This window comes from Heliangelus exortis, chromosome 1, assembly GCF_036169615.1.
Source record: "Heliangelus exortis chromosome 1, bHelExo1.hap1, whole genome shotgun sequence".
Lineage (NCBI taxonomy): Eukaryota > Metazoa > Chordata > Aves > Apodiformes > Trochilidae > Heliangelus > Heliangelus exortis.
The window spans coordinates 157,037,700-157,056,625 of record NC_092422.1 but is presented as its reverse complement, the minus strand read 5'-3'; the positions used below and the strand labels follow the sequence as shown (position 1 = coordinate 157,056,625).

Below are 18,926 nucleotides of genomic sequence, written 5' to 3'. Positions count from 1 at the left end.
AAAACAATAGTCCATATTTTTCCCTGATCTAAAAAGTACATCTGCGATTGCTCCTTTCTTTCCACATGCAACACCTGTGCTGAAAGTGCATTTCACCTTCTTGAATATTCAAAACAAGTAGTTTCACACAAGACTTTGAATTAAAACATGCCAGGTAGACAGACTAGGGTTAAGAAATAATGCTTTACTTCCTCCAGATCATAATTATAAGGATGCACTTTAGAACATCCAGATTATGTTATCGAGCAGCCTAATTTAAACATAGCTCTATCCCCAAACAGTAAATAATGCACATGTGGTGGGCATGAGTCATCACTATTGCAACAGTGCCTGTGGAGCTCCCTGCTTTGCATGATTTACACATTAAAATGTAAATGAAAAATAGTTTTTCTTTGAATTTGAATTCATATGAGAGAAAACATTTCCAGACATTGGTTGAGCGGTCTCCTTCTCTGAGGTCATGACCACCTGTTGTGTTACAGAGCAGTGGTGCAAGGGGAGGGAGAGAAGAGGAAGTTTTAGCCATTTGTAGGAAAGTGAGCCCAGAAATCAGCATTTATCTTATCTCTCTCAGGTCTTCTTCTCTCAGACCTGCCATAGTCTTTGTCTGAGAGGGGCAGGTTCTGCTGCTGCAGCATCAAACACATACTGGGTGCGCTTTCGAATCGCCCCTCAGCGCGTAGCCAGGAGGGCTCACATTGCTCTACTTGTGTTGGAGTCACCCTGCAAATAAAACAGGCTTCGACTGCTCTAAAATGTTCACTTCTCCAGTGCCCAAACTCCTCATGAGAGGGCAGACCCCCTTTTAGCCTCGGCTATTTTATTCTGTAGTGAGGGGTAGGACTCCAACTCTGACGCTGTCACCCAGCAGAGGCAGGGGCTCTCCGGCAGCGGTACCAGGATGGTGTTTGCGTCACGCCGCTCCTAGGAGATGCTGTTTGCCTCTGCCTTCACACATCCTCGTAGCACCATCCCTTTCCGATAGCCCTGCCGCGTACCGGCGCCCACGGCTGCGGTTTGGCACATCTGCCCATACACACGACCGCCGCTCTGCCCCGGCCGGGACGGACGGACGGACAGACAGGTGTATATCTGCCCGCTCTGTCCGGCTGCTCCTGTGCGGCAGCTCTCTCGGAACGCGTTTCCTCAGGTCACCCCATGGGCCCCCGAACAAGCAAACCGCACCCGAGGTACGGGAGGACGCGGCGCCCGAGCTTTGATCCCCGCGATTAAAACGTAACACGGAGAGGATTGCTTCTTAACGGGATGCTGAGCGCTCCCGGAGTAATCTAAAATCACCGAATCACTATTTATTAGTGTAATGCTCTTAAATTTGAAAGTACACTTAATCCCCAGCGCCCTCGATACAAGCGGTGTGTGTGTGTGTGTGTGTGTGTGTGATTTGGGGGTATAGGGGAGGGAGTGCCGAGCCCGTTAGGAGCCGGGCAGGGACCAGCGTCTCGCTGCTGCCCGCCCGGGGGCGCCGGGCCTCCTGGGAACCCCGAGCGGGGAAGCCGCCGCCCTCATGCTCCCCTCCTGGCCCCCGTGAAAAGGGCCGAGCCGCCCGCTCGGTAGTGGCAGGGACCAACTTCAAGCGGGGACTGACGCGCCGAGGGAGCGCGGAGCGGCACCGCACGCCGCCCCTTCCCCTTTGCACCTGACCTGCTGATTCCTCCTCCCTCCTTCCCTCTCCTCCCCCTCAGCGCGCTCGCTCCTTCAGGGGGTCGGTCCGGCTCCTCCTCGGAGCGGCCACTGTTTCCTCAGCGAGTCCTGCAGGAGGAGGAGGAGAAAGAGGAGAAGGAGGAGGGCGGCGGCATGGGGTGCGCCCCGCGCACCTGCTAGGTTTCACTTCCATCGGTGATGCCGCGGCAGCCGCTAGCGCTGCCTCTTCCCCTCACCCCCGGTGGACGCCGCCGGGCTTTCATGCGGTGAGTGACCACCTCTGGGCGGCTCTGCCCTTCCCCGAGCCGGGACAGCGCTCCGCACAGCAACATCCCGAGCTGAGAAGCCCGCTCCGTGCTCTCCACACCCCCCGGGGGCCCGCGGCGGAAAAGCAGCTCCTGGCGGGCGGGGAAGTTTGCGGGCGGGACAGAGGAACCGGCGTGGGGAGACGGGGTGCTCCATCTCTAGCCATTCATCTGTTTGTAGAGGGGACGGGCATGGCACCTGGAGAACCGGCCCCAGGTGGAGGGAGAGCAGCTGGTTGGAGCGGAGGCGGGGGGAAAGAAAAGAGAAGGTGGAGAAGCAGGCGGGGACAGGAGGGGATAGGGGAGCCGCAGATCAGGGAGATGGGGAAGGAGGTGGCGGCATTGGCTCCTGAGCATCGGTTCCCGGTCTCCTGGTTTGTGGACTGAAGCTCCTATCTCTGTTCCCTGAGGTCGGCGGTGCCGCCTCCACGGCTCCGGGCACTGCTGCTGCCCCGGGCCCCGCTTCAGTGGCGAGTTTTCTTTTCGGGTTTCGCCGAGCAGCTGTAGGGAAAAGTGGCTGTGCCCCGAGAGCGACTTAGCGCAAGGTTGGGGGTTGGTTCCTACGGGGCTTATGGAGGGGAGGGGAGTGGACGGGAGGGAGGAGGTTTCGCGGTCGCGATTCTCTGTCGCTGCCGGGCACCACCTCAGAGCAGACCCGCAGCCGCCGTGTCCCGCTTCCCGGCCGCGCTGCGGCGGCATCGCCGGCGGGGAGCAGGGCTGGACCGGCCCGTGTCGGGCTGGGCAGCCGCCGCCTTTCCACTGCACAGCACGCCGGTAGCTCGTTGTTTCGGAAACTTTGTGTGCCTCCCGGTGAGAGAGGAAGCCAAGGCGGTATGTAAACTGCGCGGCTCAGGGACCCGACGGGAGAGCGCAAGCAGCCGGATGGCGATCTTGTTTGTTTGCCCATTATCTGGGCGGCTGGCAGTAGGTTTGTCATGTGTGTGTTTGGGTTTTGAATCAATATTTATTTACAGGACTCAGGTATTAATCACTGATGTCTTAGAAAGCTCATTAGTGGTGACTTGTTTCCATGACAACAGGACCCCTCTGAGGCTTTGGGGATATCTATTTGCCCGATTCTTTTGTTTGTTTGTTTGTTTTCTGGTTGTTTTTTTTTCTTCTTTTAATGAAGCGTATATGTACTAGTATCGTGTTTTGTCACCGAGGAGAAAAAGAAATAAAACCTGCGTGGTCCTGTGGCCCCTATTCAGCATTCCTCTAAAGCTCAGTTATTGCCCTAGCCATAATTAACTATACATGGATGGGACTGGGCAAGTGAGTTATGCAAGATTTTTTAGTAGTTGTTTTACTGGCTTATCTCCTTTAGCTATAAAGTTGAAGGTAAGGTATGGTTTGAATGTCTCTTGTTTAGAGTACTCCTTAGACGTGTTAGTACTGAAAAGTGTGATGTCTGTTACCTTTTTGTTTGTGTGTGCTTTAGTAACACCCTTTGAGATGCACTGTATTGCAGTCTCTGTAGTTCTATTGCTATAGCACAGCTGGGAATCAGGAGTGACTTATTGGGTAACTTGACAGGTCTCTTAACTTTACACCGTGCTTTAAGAAAAGGAAATGTTGGCCACTTCTACCTGTGAAGTATCTGTGAATCAAGTAAAACACTGTCGCTAAGATGGAGTGCTGTTAAAACTGAGTATGTTCTTTTCTGTTGTGAGTAGTAAACATGTATCACTTTTCTCTAATGATACAGGCAAAAATCGCCCTTTATAACTTCAGTACTTAACATAGTACAGTAATGTCAGCTTTTTGAATTATGTGTACTCTTAGGATCCAGCTGAAATCAGTGAGTCTCGTTCTATTTTTGAGACCTACCAGTCACTGCTTTCCTGAATTAACTTCATCAGTCAGGTAAAAATGTGACTCTGAATCAGTCTTAGATTTTTAGGAATATCTACTGTCTTGGAAATAAAGAAAGAAAATACTATAAAACTGAACAACAGTCCTTATCACTTGCCTTAGCATTCCAGCCTGAGAGGGACTTAAATGCTTTTTTTTGAGACAATGAGTGAGCAAGCACACACTTTTAACTGTCTGTCAAATTAAATATCTGAAACTGTTCCACCAATTTACATGTTTTTTTTCAAGTAACATTTTAACATCTTGTTTTCTGTTAAGAAGCACTGGCTGGGAGTGTGTAAGAAACATTTTAGAATACACAGTTCTAAACAAAATATAGCCTGAGTGGTGTTCAGTTATGACCATTTTAGGTGACAGGAGTAGTATAATAGTAGGGGAACTTCATTAAGAAGCATAGGTTTCTCTCCATTCTTTAAATGCTCTTTCTAAGTAAATAAATAGTATCTGTTATAAGCATCTCATACTGTGGGGCAAAGCCTATACATGGCTTAGCTCAGTTCATTAAACTGCTAAAACATGCCTCATTCCAAGGGTTCTCTAGTATCAGTAGGCAAATCATGCTTCTAACGTCCTTAGCTACCTGGAGTAATTTTAAGACCATTTGGGGTAATTTTAAGACCATGAAGAGAAATTTAAAAACAAAAACCAAACAAACGAAAAAAAACAAAAAAAAACCCCAAACCATCTTAGCCAGTATCTCATCTTCTTTGGATGTCATTGATTAATTTCAATACTAAACTATTAAATTCTCATTGCTGGGTGCTGTATAGTCAATACATGCAGGGAGAAAGTGATCCAGATGTTACTCTGTGCATTACATCCTCTTCAAAGCTCACTAGTTTATTACTGGTGATAGTAAGAACAACAGATGTCCCAATTCAATTCTAGGACTCTGGTTTCTATAAGAGAGGGGGGAAAATCAACCTTTAAAAATTAAATTAAGATTATTAACAGGGCAGCAAGAAATATTATTCATAAGATGCCTGTATTAATTTTAAAGTTTTTTTCAAAACAATAATCACTTAAGATTTTAAGAAGACTCAGTTTATTTATGATCTCAGTATATGAGCTGGCACTGATGAAGTTGTTCTGTTTGAGGGAGTGGAAAAAAAGTGCATAGATGTGAAGCCTTACCCCTACTTAAGGATGAAAGCTTAGTAACCAAAGTAGCATGGATGTACACTGTTTTTTGTAAACACAAATGCTTCTAACAGTATTTTATATTCAAGCTACATATTACTCAGGCTTCATATTGCTTAAATATTGCTGGCATGTGAAAATAAACTTAGTGGTGTTTGTTCCTCTGGTATTGGAAGTACCACAACTCATTTTTGTGAATAAAATACTGGACCAGTATTCCATCTTTTTCCCTGGTCACCTTCCCTCTGCTTATCATTCAGTCTTAACTAGAGGGTAGGATCTTCAGTGTAGTGTCTTGTTATGGCCATATATTGTGCCCAGGCAGGTCTCTGTTGGAGCAGCAAAATGCTACTTCAGTCTAGTAAAGGGAAATGATAGCCAACATTTTTCCTGTGTCAGTCCCTGTGGTCCTTTCCTGATCACTGGTTCTTGTCTGATAGGCAACAGAATTGTTGCAGATCACTGAAGATGTAATGGAGAAAAAGTTCACAGTTCTATCCTGCAAAGACCAGAGAGTAAATAATGTCTTATTTCTGCTTTTTCTGAAAAGCACCTGTGTTTGCTATCAGGTTGAATGTACTAGTTTTCTGAATAAAAGTGAGGCAATCATTAACTTGAAATATGGATATTAGCAGCAAGGGGCAAATCGATGCTAGAAGCCAGCCCTAAAGATCCAGAGTATAATCCTGATGATTTTTGTTTTTCCTCTCCTTTTCCAGTGTTGTTAGGAGAAAGAAAGGCAGATAAGTTTACAAGTATACTTTTTGAGTTTATAAAAGACATGACTTCCTTTTACAGAAGCGAGTGATGCCTTTTGGACAGTATGAGAGCTGTTTCTGTATTATTCCAGTGTAATTATGCTATACATAAACTACAATAAAATGTTTACACTTCAAAATGTGATGTACTTGGTTCACCTGTGATATTTTTGTTTGGTATTACTTTTCAAAATCACTTTGCTAATCAATACTGATGCTTTTTGATAAACTGGACTTTTAGATTGACTTTTAGATGGGTGTTTCCTATGAAGGATTTATGAATGAAAAACTGGCTTTTAAAGTTATCTCCTTTCTGTTGAATATGGTAGTTTGACTTCTGTCTTTCATCAGAATCCAGATGGCAAAGTTAAGATACGGCAGTGTATTTTTGTGTAACAGTGAAAGGTGATGTAAAACTCTGTTTTGCTCATCTTATGCTTCTTAAAGATGAGATTTCTTGAAGACACAGGAAAGCTTCTTTCCAGCCTTTCCTTTACGTGCCATATTTTAATGAACTGTAATTTCAAAATGCCAAAAAAATGCCCAAAGAAATCTGAAAAAAAAAGATATTCTGAGGAGAAACTTCTTGTCTAATGTTGCACACCTGTGAGTTGGCATGCACAAACTTTATAGTAATTTTGCAAGTTTTGGATCTGTGTGTGTTTTCTACTTACAAAATATATTACAAGAGACATCAACTTAAAATCTTCCAAGTCTTTTTACTGCTTAAGCTAATAATGGAGTTCAGTAATTGTAGTGCTCTGCCAGTGATCAGTTTGTACATTGCTGCAATGTAGACTACAGGATTTTTCCAAAGAGCAAAGTACATCTCCTTTCTTGCAGAGTCCCACATGGCACTGACAACAATGTGTGGCCTACTGCATGGAGGAACAGGATGCATGGGAAGTTTTTATAAGGACTTTAAAATTTAGGACAAAATATGGCACTTATTGAAGATATACATAAAAAAAGACTTATCCAGATACTGGTGAACTGAGTAGTAAACTATTATTATATTAACATAGTGGTGTTAATAGTTAGCAGAAGCCTAATCATGGACATTAGAATAGATCAAATCTGAGAGCAAGCAGGACCAGACTGCCTCACTGCTTCAGAAACACCAGAACTAATGTTTAGTTTCAAAGGCCATGAAAACAGAGCTATTTGCTGGCCTCTATGGATGCTGCAGTCTGAAGTCTTTATTATCACTGTGCTGTAGCCTAAATTGTAAAAAGTTCATTCACTGGTGATGGGAAACATGAGTGATATAGTTCTGATTCAAAGAAGCTGACTGGAGGTGAAAAGCACACGGCAAGCAGTTTATATCTGCCATACTGTATCTTTTGTCTGGTATTTGGATGATATCCAGTAGGTTTCAGAAGCCTTTTCTCTCTGGAGAATCCTTGAAAGTGTTAGAACAGCACAGTAGCAGCCTTCGGAACAGTTTGGATTTAAAGTACTAGATTAAAAAAAAATGTGGGTTTTTTTTCCCTTTTTCCTTCTTTTCAATAACTGCAAAAATGTAGGGTAATTTATCTGTTTGCTTTTTGTAGAACAGAGAATATATTTCTTCTTTGATTGGTACTTAAGATGCTCACCAAAACGTAAAGAAGAAACACCCCAGTCTGAAAAAATCAGCATGCATCAAGAGAAATGGATAGCATGTTCCCCACTTACAGCTCTGAATCCTCTGTCAAGACAAGATACCTCCAGAGAGGAGCCACTGACCACTTGGGTGAGTTCAGGTGGCAGCTCAACCATGGGATGCTGCTTCTGAACTGCCTTTTCTCTTCAGCTGGCATAATACAGTCTTGCTTTTCTAGTAGGACTGAATTACCTTGGCTGTTTCACTTGCAGGAGACACACTCTGAGCTGGGTAGCTGATTGCACAGCCAGTCAGGCAGACCTGAGTGGAAGCCAGGGTACAGATTTGTGATGCTCTCTGGGAGTAAGGCAGGGAGAGACCACTGCTCTGCATGTGCAACAGCCCCAGCAACAGCCCGAGTGCTTTTTTCAAGTCTCCTGATTTGTAGGCTGACCTTTTCACACTACTGAAGCTTAGCAGGCCCACCCAATTTTGTCACTTTCTGCCAGGATGTCTGATGTTGCAGACAGGGAGTCTGTTTCTACTCTGTTTGGAGTCAAGGGCAGAATTCTCAATGATTTCCATAGGAACAAAATGTGTTCCTAAACATACTTCTGCAGCTAGAAAGAAACTTCCTAATAAAGAACCAGACTTTAATATTACACAAAACTTCAAGCCTTGTTCTGGGCTTCAAAGCTCTTAACAGTAACATGCTTGCAGACCAAGGGCTGAAACAACAAATCCCTGGATATTCCTGGCAGGACTGTGGAAGATTACCAGATCTCGTTCTGCTGTGAGGAACAATTGATGCTTGATCATATAACTGATAAATCCTATGTATTCTAATGGACACTATTCAGGCCCTGTGGATTATATCGGGGAAAAGAATTGCAGAAGCAGTGAAGAGTGACATAATAGCTGTTGCACAAAGGATTTACTATTTCAGGCAGAAATAGTGGTGGGATTTCAGTTTACTTGAAGAAGCAGAAGGTCCTTTCCCACGCTGATGTGGAGACTGCTGGAAGTTACTAAGGAAAATTTTGGGCTGCAGTTCTCCTGCTTAGAGTTGTTACACTTCAGTCACACTGGTTACTAACTAAATTTTTTTTTCCTCCTTCCTTTAGGTTGGCTTTTTTTTTTTTTTTCCTCCTCTCCCCCATCATCTTACCATTATTGAGGCTCTGATGTCTCACTTAACAGAGGAACTTCTTCAGTCACAGGCATTTTCTTTCAGAGGGGTTGAAATGAAGCACCTAGAGCCAGAAGGAGGTCCATGAAGATGATCAGAGGGCTGAAGCACCTCTCCTACAAAGGCTGAGGGAGTTGGGATTGTTCAGCCTGGAGAAGAGAATGTTCCAGGGACACATTATAGCAGGTCTGAAGAGGCCCAACAGGAAATCTGAGTAGGGACTTTGTACAAGGGCATGTAGCAATAGGAGAAGGGGTGATGGCTTGAAAAGGGCAGATTTAGGTTAGACATGAGGAAGAAATTCTTCACTTTGAGGGGGGTGAGATGCTCGAACACATTGCCCAGAGGATTTGTGGATGCCCCCTCCCTGGAAGTGTTCAAGGCCAAACTGCATGGAGCTTTGAGCAACCTGATCTAGTGGGAGGTGTCCCTGCCTATGGCAGGGTGGGTGGGTTGTAACTAGATGATCTTTAAGGTCCCATTCAACCCAAACCATTCTATGATTCTGTCATAACCTGAATAAAACTCTGATTGCATGTCTGGCTTCTTGGGAGAGTTGCTTTCTGACAAATTGGACTAGAATTGAAGTCATAGGAGAAATCAGTGAGTGACTGTTCTCAATATTGAAACAATTTTTATGAAGGAAATTCAATATAATCATGCTTTTTTTTTATTTATTATGGCATTTTCAGAGTAATTCATTGTCATCCTGTTGTAAAATGTTGTGACATGGCAGCATTTCCTTGATGAAGATATTGCTGAATTTTCATTTTTAGAAATAGCTTTGGCAGGCATTTCGAACCCTGAACTCTAGCCAGAAAATAGACAATCACTGAAGCCATCTATGCAAGGAGATTCTATACACACAAGTTGGAGACTGTTAATTATTACTTTGTGTTGCAGCCTCTCTGCTCTGTGTTTGGGTAAATCTGTGAATTTCTATGTGCAGTAACTCACTCCTGTAACTGTAGTGCAGAGGCATTAGCAGGTGCGTGGTTGCAGAGCCACATCCTCTCCCTTAGTTCTTCATGGGCTGGTGGCAAAGGGAGAGTCCTGTGGGCTTGGAGCTCTTCTGGTTCAAACCAATGATTTGTGACAGTCTTCAAGTTGTTCTGATGCTAGAACAACATCAGGGTGTAGAAATCACTATGTGGTCAGTATTTTTCTGCAAAGATCAGGCTCTGTTCCATTTCTGTTCCCTTCCTCTGCATGCAGGATGAGCTTCAGTTCATCTCCTGACTATTGTTAGTCAAAAGCAGCTGCTTTGAAACTCTAAAGATTTTGCACAAGAAACATAATTTTGCATAAGAAACTGTCTGACATCATACATTGCTGATGATAATTACTTTTTAAGGGGTCTCACACATAGGACTATATTTTTGAATTACAAGCCCAACTTAGAACAGAGAAATAAGTCATCTTTATTTCAGACTAGAAGAACACAGGTGAAAAGTTACTGAACATGCTCATGTATTTCTTTAATATAACTGTTTTCAAGACATTTATCCCACTTTTTAAAGTCCATGGGCAAATTCCTATTTATTTGAATGGAAGCAGGGTCAAGCCCCATGTGTCTGAGGGATGCTATTGTGAAAACAAACCCTTGCTCAGTCCCCTCTGCAGGAATTGGGATGCACTACTGGCCAATAATCTAAATATAACAATGTGCAATTTATGAGGAAGAGAATTGGCAGTAATAACACTTCTTTTGCCTTCCTGCTCTTTATCATTAGCTTCCCACACTTTTGGGTCATTCTTAGCAGAGAGCTGTTCAGTCCATTAATTGTCTTTGTTAGACAGCCTGTATCCTTTTTCTCATAGTAATATATTCATAGCAGGAAAAGTTCTATCCATCATTAGTTATTTAAGCCCTAAGGCCATAGTCCAAAGCTAGCTTCCTTTTTTTTTCTTTTTTTTTTTTTTTTCCCCTAGGATCTATTATACATAAGAGAAATGAATATGTGTCCACTTGCACACATATAGATATACATGTGTATCTCATTAAAATTAATTTGTCTTACATGTTTATTTCATGCTTTTATAATTGATCTGATCTCTCAGTGATAATATGAGGGGTAAAAAAAGGTTAGTTTAGAGTTTGTAACGCTGTTAACTATATCCTACCTCCACATAGCTTGGCCCTAAATCTTCTGAGTTTGGACTGTAGTGGAAGATGTGCAGTAGCATGAATGTAAGTCAAAATGATTGAGAATTACTGAGACCAAAATTTATTACTTTACCTTTCAAATATAAGTAATGTTTTGCCAAACTTAGTGCAGCACCTAAGCAATATCGAAGGTTTTTCTGTCACAAGACTGAAGGAGAATCTCTGAAAGTGTAATAATAGGAGTAGTTAGCAGCAGATCTCCCACATAAGAAGGATGAAATAATGTCTGAAGAACGTGTTACTTTAAGACTAGTAAAGTAACACTTAGTAAAGTAGCACTTAAAATTAAAAAAAAAAAAATCTTTCTTCACGGTCTGTTTTCCTAGTGGTGTGCTGTAAGTTTTTGGTCAAAACCAGTGTTCACTGGGACACAAACCCTTCACTGTTGTAAACTGCAATGCAGTATAAAGTAAACCCTTCAAAACAAGGGTTTGATCAGCAAGACACAAGTAAGGCATAAATAACTCTACGATGTTAGATTCCCACAAAAAGAAATCCCTGGGAATATTCTCATTCTTCTTTCATTTGGACAACAAAGGGATCAGCTGTCTTCCTAGAAACAACATAAGGGCTGCAGCAGTCTGTTTTTTCTGAAGACCTTATTCTACAGAGGCCAAAATCTAAGCAGTGTGGAGGCTGATCACAAGAGTCTGCTGAGGCTTTTGATTTCTGTATTCCCTGTGTGGGGTCCAAAGCAATTTTAAGTTGAATGTCTAGCCAGTAGTTGTTTATACACAGTAATAACTAACTGCACATAAGTACAGTGGCTGTGTCCTTTAACAGGAATCTGATTTCAAGATGTAGAAGTCTGAAGATTGTGTCCCTTGCTCTAACCCTGAGTTGTAACTTCATTATATTCTGTGGTTTTAGAGGATCCAAACCTGGGTCAGCTCTTCAGTAAGACACAGCTGAAGATCAGAATTTGAGGCTATAGTATTTGTATTTGCCCAGAAGGAGACTTACCAGTCAGCCTGGATAATGTCTTCTGATACCAAGAGGTTTCAGAAAATTGCGATCTTTGTGGCCACCAAAAGGTGGCTTTGAAGCCATCATTTATTTTTGTAGAGTGGTGCTTGCTTTGATTTTGTGTAGGCATTCTGCAAGGATGGGGGACAGGACAAGGAGACTGGGCTTTGGTGTGGCTCTTTTGGATAGGGCAGATGACAGTGAAAAAGATTTAAAGAGTGGGTGTTTGGGGTCAGGTTAAGTATCTGTCTAGCTTGCTGCTGTGTCTCTTCTACTGGCTGGGTTAGATAACCTATCCCAAAATAGGGCAAACATATATCTTTTCAGCTTCTGGCTGAAAAGTACCCATCTGAATCATGGGTACTTTCTGCATTAGCAGTCATATTGTGTACTTACTAGCTGCTAGTAGGTGTTTTGTTTGATTGTTCTTTTAAGCAAACTTTTGTCATTAAAAAAATCCAGTCATACCACATGCTATGTGGAAAAAAAAAACCCACTTCATGTGTCTTAGAGTTTCTATCTGATAGTACTGTAAACTTTGTATTATGAAAAGTGATGCATGACTGTTGTCTGTTCAGTTTGTCAATGCCAGCTGTAGATTTACAGACTTCTATGAGATTCTTTTTGAGCTGAATCTTCCTACTCTGTTTAAATGCTTGCATACAATAAATATTCTAGAGTTCTTAGTAGGCTTCTCATTCCCTTCTGTTCTCTTTCCAGCTCTAGAAATGTACATAACAAATAAACTAGTATTGTGCTACAGTGAGCTTTTCTTTTGCTCCCTTCCTCAGCAGGTCTTGAATTTTTCTCTGCTCTCTGACAGCTACAGGGTACTAAATCACCATCTGCATAGAACTGATGTGCATGGATTTTTTTATTACAGCTTTCATATCTCTCAGAGATGCAAGAGCACATGCGGTGTTGGAGCCCACCACTGTGCAAAGTGAATGAGGGGAGAGGGGTTTCTCCTTGCATTACTTTGCATTTACCAACATCAATTTTGTTTTTCATTTCGTCCCCTAGTTCCTCAGTATTGTGAGTGATAGATTCTGCTGGAATGATTTCTGGGTGAAGGCGAGGAAGTGTTCTGCCAAGCTGTGGATACTTTGAGGAGGGAGTCAGCTCGATGTAAGGGAATGTATGTCTCAGGGTTGTAGTTCTGTAGAATTGGAACTCCTAAATTTGGTTGAGAGATTCTCCTATTAAGTCTGTGTGTCCTGCCACATTATCTTTGAAGCACTTAATGGGGCAAACCTAACAGCCAAATGATGCTATGGGTGAAGAGTGACAGTAGGAATGTGGAAGGCCTGCCACACTAGTTTGCAGGATAAATGACAGCAGTGGGAGGAACACAAGGTTCCAAAAGATAAATTGGCAAAAGGGAGAGGAAAAGAGACCTGGAGTCACAGAAAAAAAACAAACCCAACCAACCAACACAGAGATAAAGGTTGGTCTCTACCAGAAACCTGTTAACTTTGAAAAACACCATAATGATATTATTGGTGTTGTGGGCAGATACTTGATCAGTTGACAGCAGAAACATTCATGTAATGTGTGCACTGTGGTCATGGTGGTGCTGTAGATTCTTGGTTTTTCTCAGCTGGCAAGAGTGAAGTGGTTCTCCACCAGGAGTTTGTTATGTTTCTTGTGCAGATTTAAAGTTTCTGAGACAGAAATGCTATGTGGTTTTTGTTAACTGCAGTGTTTTTGTCAACATTAGGAATTAGATTCCTTGGTGCTGAGAAAAGGGATCTTCAGAGTGATCTGAATTCCCCATGCTTAATCAGACTGCTTTAAATCTAGTGTATGTGTCCTTGGGGTGCAGTACTTGGGCTTCTTGTGTAAGGCAATCTTAAGATGTGTCTCCTTACAAAATACAAAATAACAAGAAAAACATTTGAGATTGTCAAATGTTCCTTTCTCATAAATCATGTTTTGCCCATGTGGAAACCAGCAGTATCTTCAGTAAGTCACCAGATGTTTAGGGTTTTTCCCTCCCTGTATTTTTACCTTGGCTAGGATATGAGTAATCACCACCACTTTGGGAAAGTAAATTCCAGATTACTGGTGTTAGAAAAGAAGATGGTTCATTGTGGAGTCAGAGTGTGCTTAGATAAAATAAGTAAGGGAACTACTGTCTAGTTAGTTTTCACATGAGGTTGTCTCAGTGAGACAGAACAATCACTGAGCATCATCAATAGCACATGATAACTCAGACCAGATATTAAAGAAAATGGAGTTATTTTTGTATAACTCTGTCATGGCATCCCTGTGGTCACCTGAACAGTTTGAGGTGCTTTCATTTCCCAACATGGTATTAATATAGTTTTTATTTTTAGGGGATTTACCTTTGTTGTTTGATATACTCTGTGAATTCTAGTTCTTTCTGGAGCTATTTAGACCCCCTAATAATGCTCTTTTGTTATTTTTATATTTAGGCATCAGCATTAAACTTTTATATCTCAAAAATACCTATGATTTTCCTTTTAATTACCTTATTTGCTGGGAAAGTAATCTATGGAATACATTCCATTAAGGGGTGCCATAAAGGTATTGTGTTATTAACAGCTTTAGGCATAACCCTGGGCTGCTTAAGGTACAGGAAATATTTGGAATCATTTGTCTCTTACCAGATTTCTCCCTTCATTCTCTTTTGTGTATTTGATTGGTTCTTTCATACTGCAGGTGCATTCACTCTCTGTGTTTGCATATTATTGCAATAGCCATGTGACAAATGACTCCTCTTGTAATCTCTATCTTAAGATACAGACTGTGGAGTGTTTAAACTTTTTGAGCTCTGTTCTGTCCCTTTCTCATTAACATTGTCCTTGAAACCCTGCATTGGGAATTCTGTATACACAGGAATGGCTTGTCTAGTGAGCAACATGGTTAAACTCAGTGCTGGGTAATTCCTCCTCCACCACAGTGCTGTGTGTTGGTGCTGTACACTGTACCTTTCTTAGTTCATTTACATAGGCATTTTAGTCTATATTCTCCCATTCTGAAAACAAAATACAAAAAAAATACTCTTGAACTTCAATTTAACTTTTTTCCATTAAGTGTTTTTTGGGTTTTTTTTCCTCAAAGTTTGATACCATGCCAACTTTTTAATGCCAAATACGAAAGTAATAAAGAGCTTGCTTGATTTTAGGCTGATAGTCTTGCTTATCTTCTTTTAAAACCCTGTATACAACTGTTAAACAGAATGCTTTTGAATTAATTATGTTACTGACATGGTTCTCATTCAAGTTATGCAAGCTCTGATCCATATATGCTCTTGCTTAAGTGACATAATCCCTTTGTAGCCACTGCATCTGTTCCTCATTTGACAAGAAGTTATCTTGCAAGCAGTTCACTGTAGGTCCATGGACAACCTTCTGTATCACATTTCTTTTGTGCATGTAACAGTTTGGTTGGTTTGCACTTTGCACAGTGGTTGTCCACCATATATTTGCATTAGCATCCCTTGGCACATCGTTATTGCTTCAGTAAATTTAACTCTGCATCTGCTGGTGGTCTTTTTCTGTTTCTACTGCATAGTGTAGTTAGTCACAGCTCGGGCTCCTGTCAGTGCAGTATTCTTCATTTATCTCTAAGGATGTTATTTAGCTGGCCCTCTCTGCTGGATCTGACTAAAAGACAACCAACTGCTGTCAGAAATAATGTTTCTTAGAACTGCCTCACATTTAGCTGGTGGTCAGTGCTAGTGGATAGGACATGATTCATTAAACTGGGTGTATAATGGAGTTCTCTCCACTTGTCAGCATTCAGTAGTCCAAAGCACATTTCTTATCTTTCAGATGGAGGTGTTCACATTGATTTGTGTGTGGAGAAGTGCTTCCTTTTCCACTGAATTGAGTGTAGATACAGATCTGTGCACCACAGAAAGTTTTTTTTTAAAGATAGGCGAGATGTATGCCAAGACTACCTTGGTACCTGCCAGGGGAACTGCTGTTTAGGGACTCAACTTAACCCTCTTCTACCTGAGGCATTGAATATACAGCAGATTTCTTGTTCTATGATACCAATGAAATAGATGTAGGCTAAAATGAAGCAGACATCAACAGAGTCATTTGGATCTGACATGCTGGGTAAAAAACCAGAGTGTTTTAAGTGCTGAAAGAATTGTTTTTTTCAGGTACTTTGTAAAGTGGTTTAACCTAAACCACTGCTCAGTAATGAAGTGCTATATGATTATTACTATGGAAATTAAAAAATAGTACTCTTTGTGGTGTTCTTAACTTAAGTCCTCCCTTAGCTGCATTGATTTGTAAAGTAGTCAGAACAGGTTTTGAATTTTCATTCTTCACAACTGGTTTTACTTTCAAAGTGTATTTAGTGCAGCAAACTCTTCCAGACATTACAGTGTTCAAAAATAACATCCCCATTCCTGCTAGTCCAGTTATCACTAGTAAGTGCTAAGGTTTTTAACTAAGTATATTTTCCTGAACATCTGAAAGAAACATACTTTTCTTACTTGCAGACATTTACTTACTCAGTTGGACTCTAGCCTGTGGTTTGTATAAACTTGTTTCATAAGTGCATTGTCTTTTCCATTCCTGTATCTTGCTGCTAAGAGGCTTTCTCAGCCATTGGTTCATCTTCTCACTTTTCATTTTTATCATTATCCTGTCATATTAGTTTCTTGTTTCCATTTATGTAAGGCACTATGTTTCAGCACAGTTAAAAGGTGATTTTTACTGAAAGATAGTAAAAGGCTTTTGGAATAGGTTTTAAAACATATTTTAGTGGTTTTAAAACCTCACTTGTCACATTTAATAGCTTAAGACAATGCACTGTGATTTCTGGGTTAATTCAGGCAGATTGCAAAAGATCAAGCCATGAAGCAGCAACACTTTCATGAACTCACCAATATTAATTACTTTTTTATTACAATGGATGCACAGTGTGCATTGTGGTAATGAAAATCATTGCTTTGCTGGGGCATTCAAGGTTCAGGACTGATGAACTAGCAAGGTTCTGACTCATTGCTATTTTTCTAAAGCTGTTCTATGCCCTCTGAATACACAAAAAGTCTGGGTAACAGCAGGGGTGGTGTGTCTAATGAGATGATTCTCATGAGGATCTCTCAAAACTGGGGTCACGTATCATCTGTCATCTCTCTTAAGAGATGTATCATGGACCTCATATGTTCCCTAAATATCTGTGCCATATATAGTATCTGCATCATATGTGTCACATCTCATCACATGTATCATTTCATATATGCCATATATAATATGTATCATGTATCATACATATATAATACATATCACAGACCATATAATATATATGCAAATTATTTCATATGTGCTGTATAGACGTGTCATAAAGCATATGTATAACATGTATCATGCATATATATTGCATGTGTATTGCATATATCACATTTATCTCAGCATATATAATGTGTCACATATAAAATCATGTATAATTTAGTTCATGTATTATATATGGCATATATCAAATCTAATAGCATACAACTATCATATATATAGTATATAACATTCATAAGTATGTATATAATATCATATATACTAAATGTATTGTATATATATGTTATATACCATGAATCTTCTTGTACATATATATCATATGCCACATACCAAATTATTTTTTTTAAGTTTAGCAGAAGAAACTGAAGGCAAATGTAAAAGCAAGGAAGCCTGGAATGTCATTTCTGTTGTATTGTGAAGTACTTGTAACAATAAACTTTTAAAGGCAAGCTTTCTGTAAAGAAATTAAACCCAACAATGTTTCAAAAACTTTGGCATCTGTTTTTGCTCCCATTAGATGCTTACATGAAGTATTCTGACTTTCTCCAATATAGAACCCTTCTTGGTGACCAAAAGAACTGGCATAGTGATGACTTTGCCAAATCCAAAGGGTGAAAGCCAAGCCGCTACACACAAATGGGGAGTCTTTTTTTTTTTTAAGGTAGTATAAATATACCTGTCAGATTTAAAATCCCTTAAGAAGTACTTCAAAAGAAGAAGAATATCAATATCCAAGAATATTCCTTGTTGCTTAAGATGAATGCCTGCAAATACAATGTCCAAAATCGTTACAGAAATCTTTCAAATAACAAGGAGCAAATCACTTTCACAACATGTCTTCTCCAGAAGTAAAACTTTCTGGCATTTGAACAGAAGACAAGCTGTTTATAATTAATGACAGAATAATTTTTATATTTTAAAAGCTTATTGTTAAAGTAGTGAGACATTAAAGTCCAATTCAATTAAGAGAAGTAGCATCTTTCATTTTTTTCAGTCTCGTTTTGCTATCCCTAAACAAAGCAGGTTGGATTGATACTCATGGATAGCAATACCATGACGAATCTATACTTGTATAGGGAACAGAGGGTGTGGTTACAGTGACAGGACAACGCTGTAGTGGTTGTTATATTTTTCTGTTACACTTCATTATCAAACTGGAGATCTAAGTTGTTGGTTGATTGTGCAGTGCTGAAGCAACTGGATCAATTTTTAGCCTGCACATAGCTGAATAATAAAGAGTACCACTTGACACTGTTAGGTGCTGTCTACAGACTGTGCTTAAATATGTGGAAAGTATCTGTATGCACACTTTCAAACTGAATCAAATCTGTAACAGTGGAGAAAATACTAATCTTTGCACCAGTAGTTATTTTGTGTTGTAAAACTGCTGATTTTCCTGATGAGAACGCTTTCTTTAATTATCTGATTACCTTGTCTAGTTAGAAGGTTCTGAGGAATTGACAGATTCATTTTTTGAGTTACAGTATGGGTAGCTATAGGGTGCATTAATTTTCTGATAGCACTGAGCCAACAGGAGAATAAGCATGTTTATCTTCATATGAATGAATGATCTGTTCTGCCACACAGAATGATGTGTTTGCATGGTAGAGCAATATGAATTTTACAGAATATGCAAGGATTTTTTCTTCTTTTGAAAAAATTTATTAAAAGCAATGAAGCTTTAGTCTGGCTTTTAGTAGATAAAATAGGTGACATAAATATAGATGGTATGATGTAAATACTTAAGGCTCGTGAGGTTGTTTTTTTTTTTCCTTAAGATAGAACAAACCTTTCCAGATTGTTTTTCATCCTGCAACTACAAAGGCAAAGTGAAATTTAATGCCAGGTGGATAAAAATGTAGCAGGCTAATTAGATGCCATGGTGTAGTGTTGACAGGTCAATAGATCCATTGGAGTGGAAATGCTTTTGCTGTAGTGCCCATTATGTAACTGTTTGTATTAAAACTGAATAACTTTTAGGCTTCTTGTATTGCATTGTCTCT

The 18,926-nt window shown here is 40.6% G+C and overlaps 1 protein-coding gene across 4 annotated transcripts in view; it reads left to right on the top strand.

Moving 5' to 3' along the window:
- The first annotated feature begins 1,419 nt into the window (after positions 1 to 1,419).
- Positions 1,420 to 18,926, top strand: part of SHISAL1 (shisa like 1) — a 78,533-nt gene continuing 61,026 nt past the window's right edge. For 3 of the 4 annotated variants that reach the window (XM_071733280.1, XM_071733277.1, XM_071733279.1), the window contains exon 1: positions 1,420 to 1,928. The gene's annotated coding sequence lies outside the window, so the exon portion shown is untranslated. Of the gene's footprint in view, positions 1,929 to 2,601; positions 2,799 to 18,926 lie in introns of those variants that run through there. The other variant, XM_071733278.1, reaches the window with a different exon arrangement.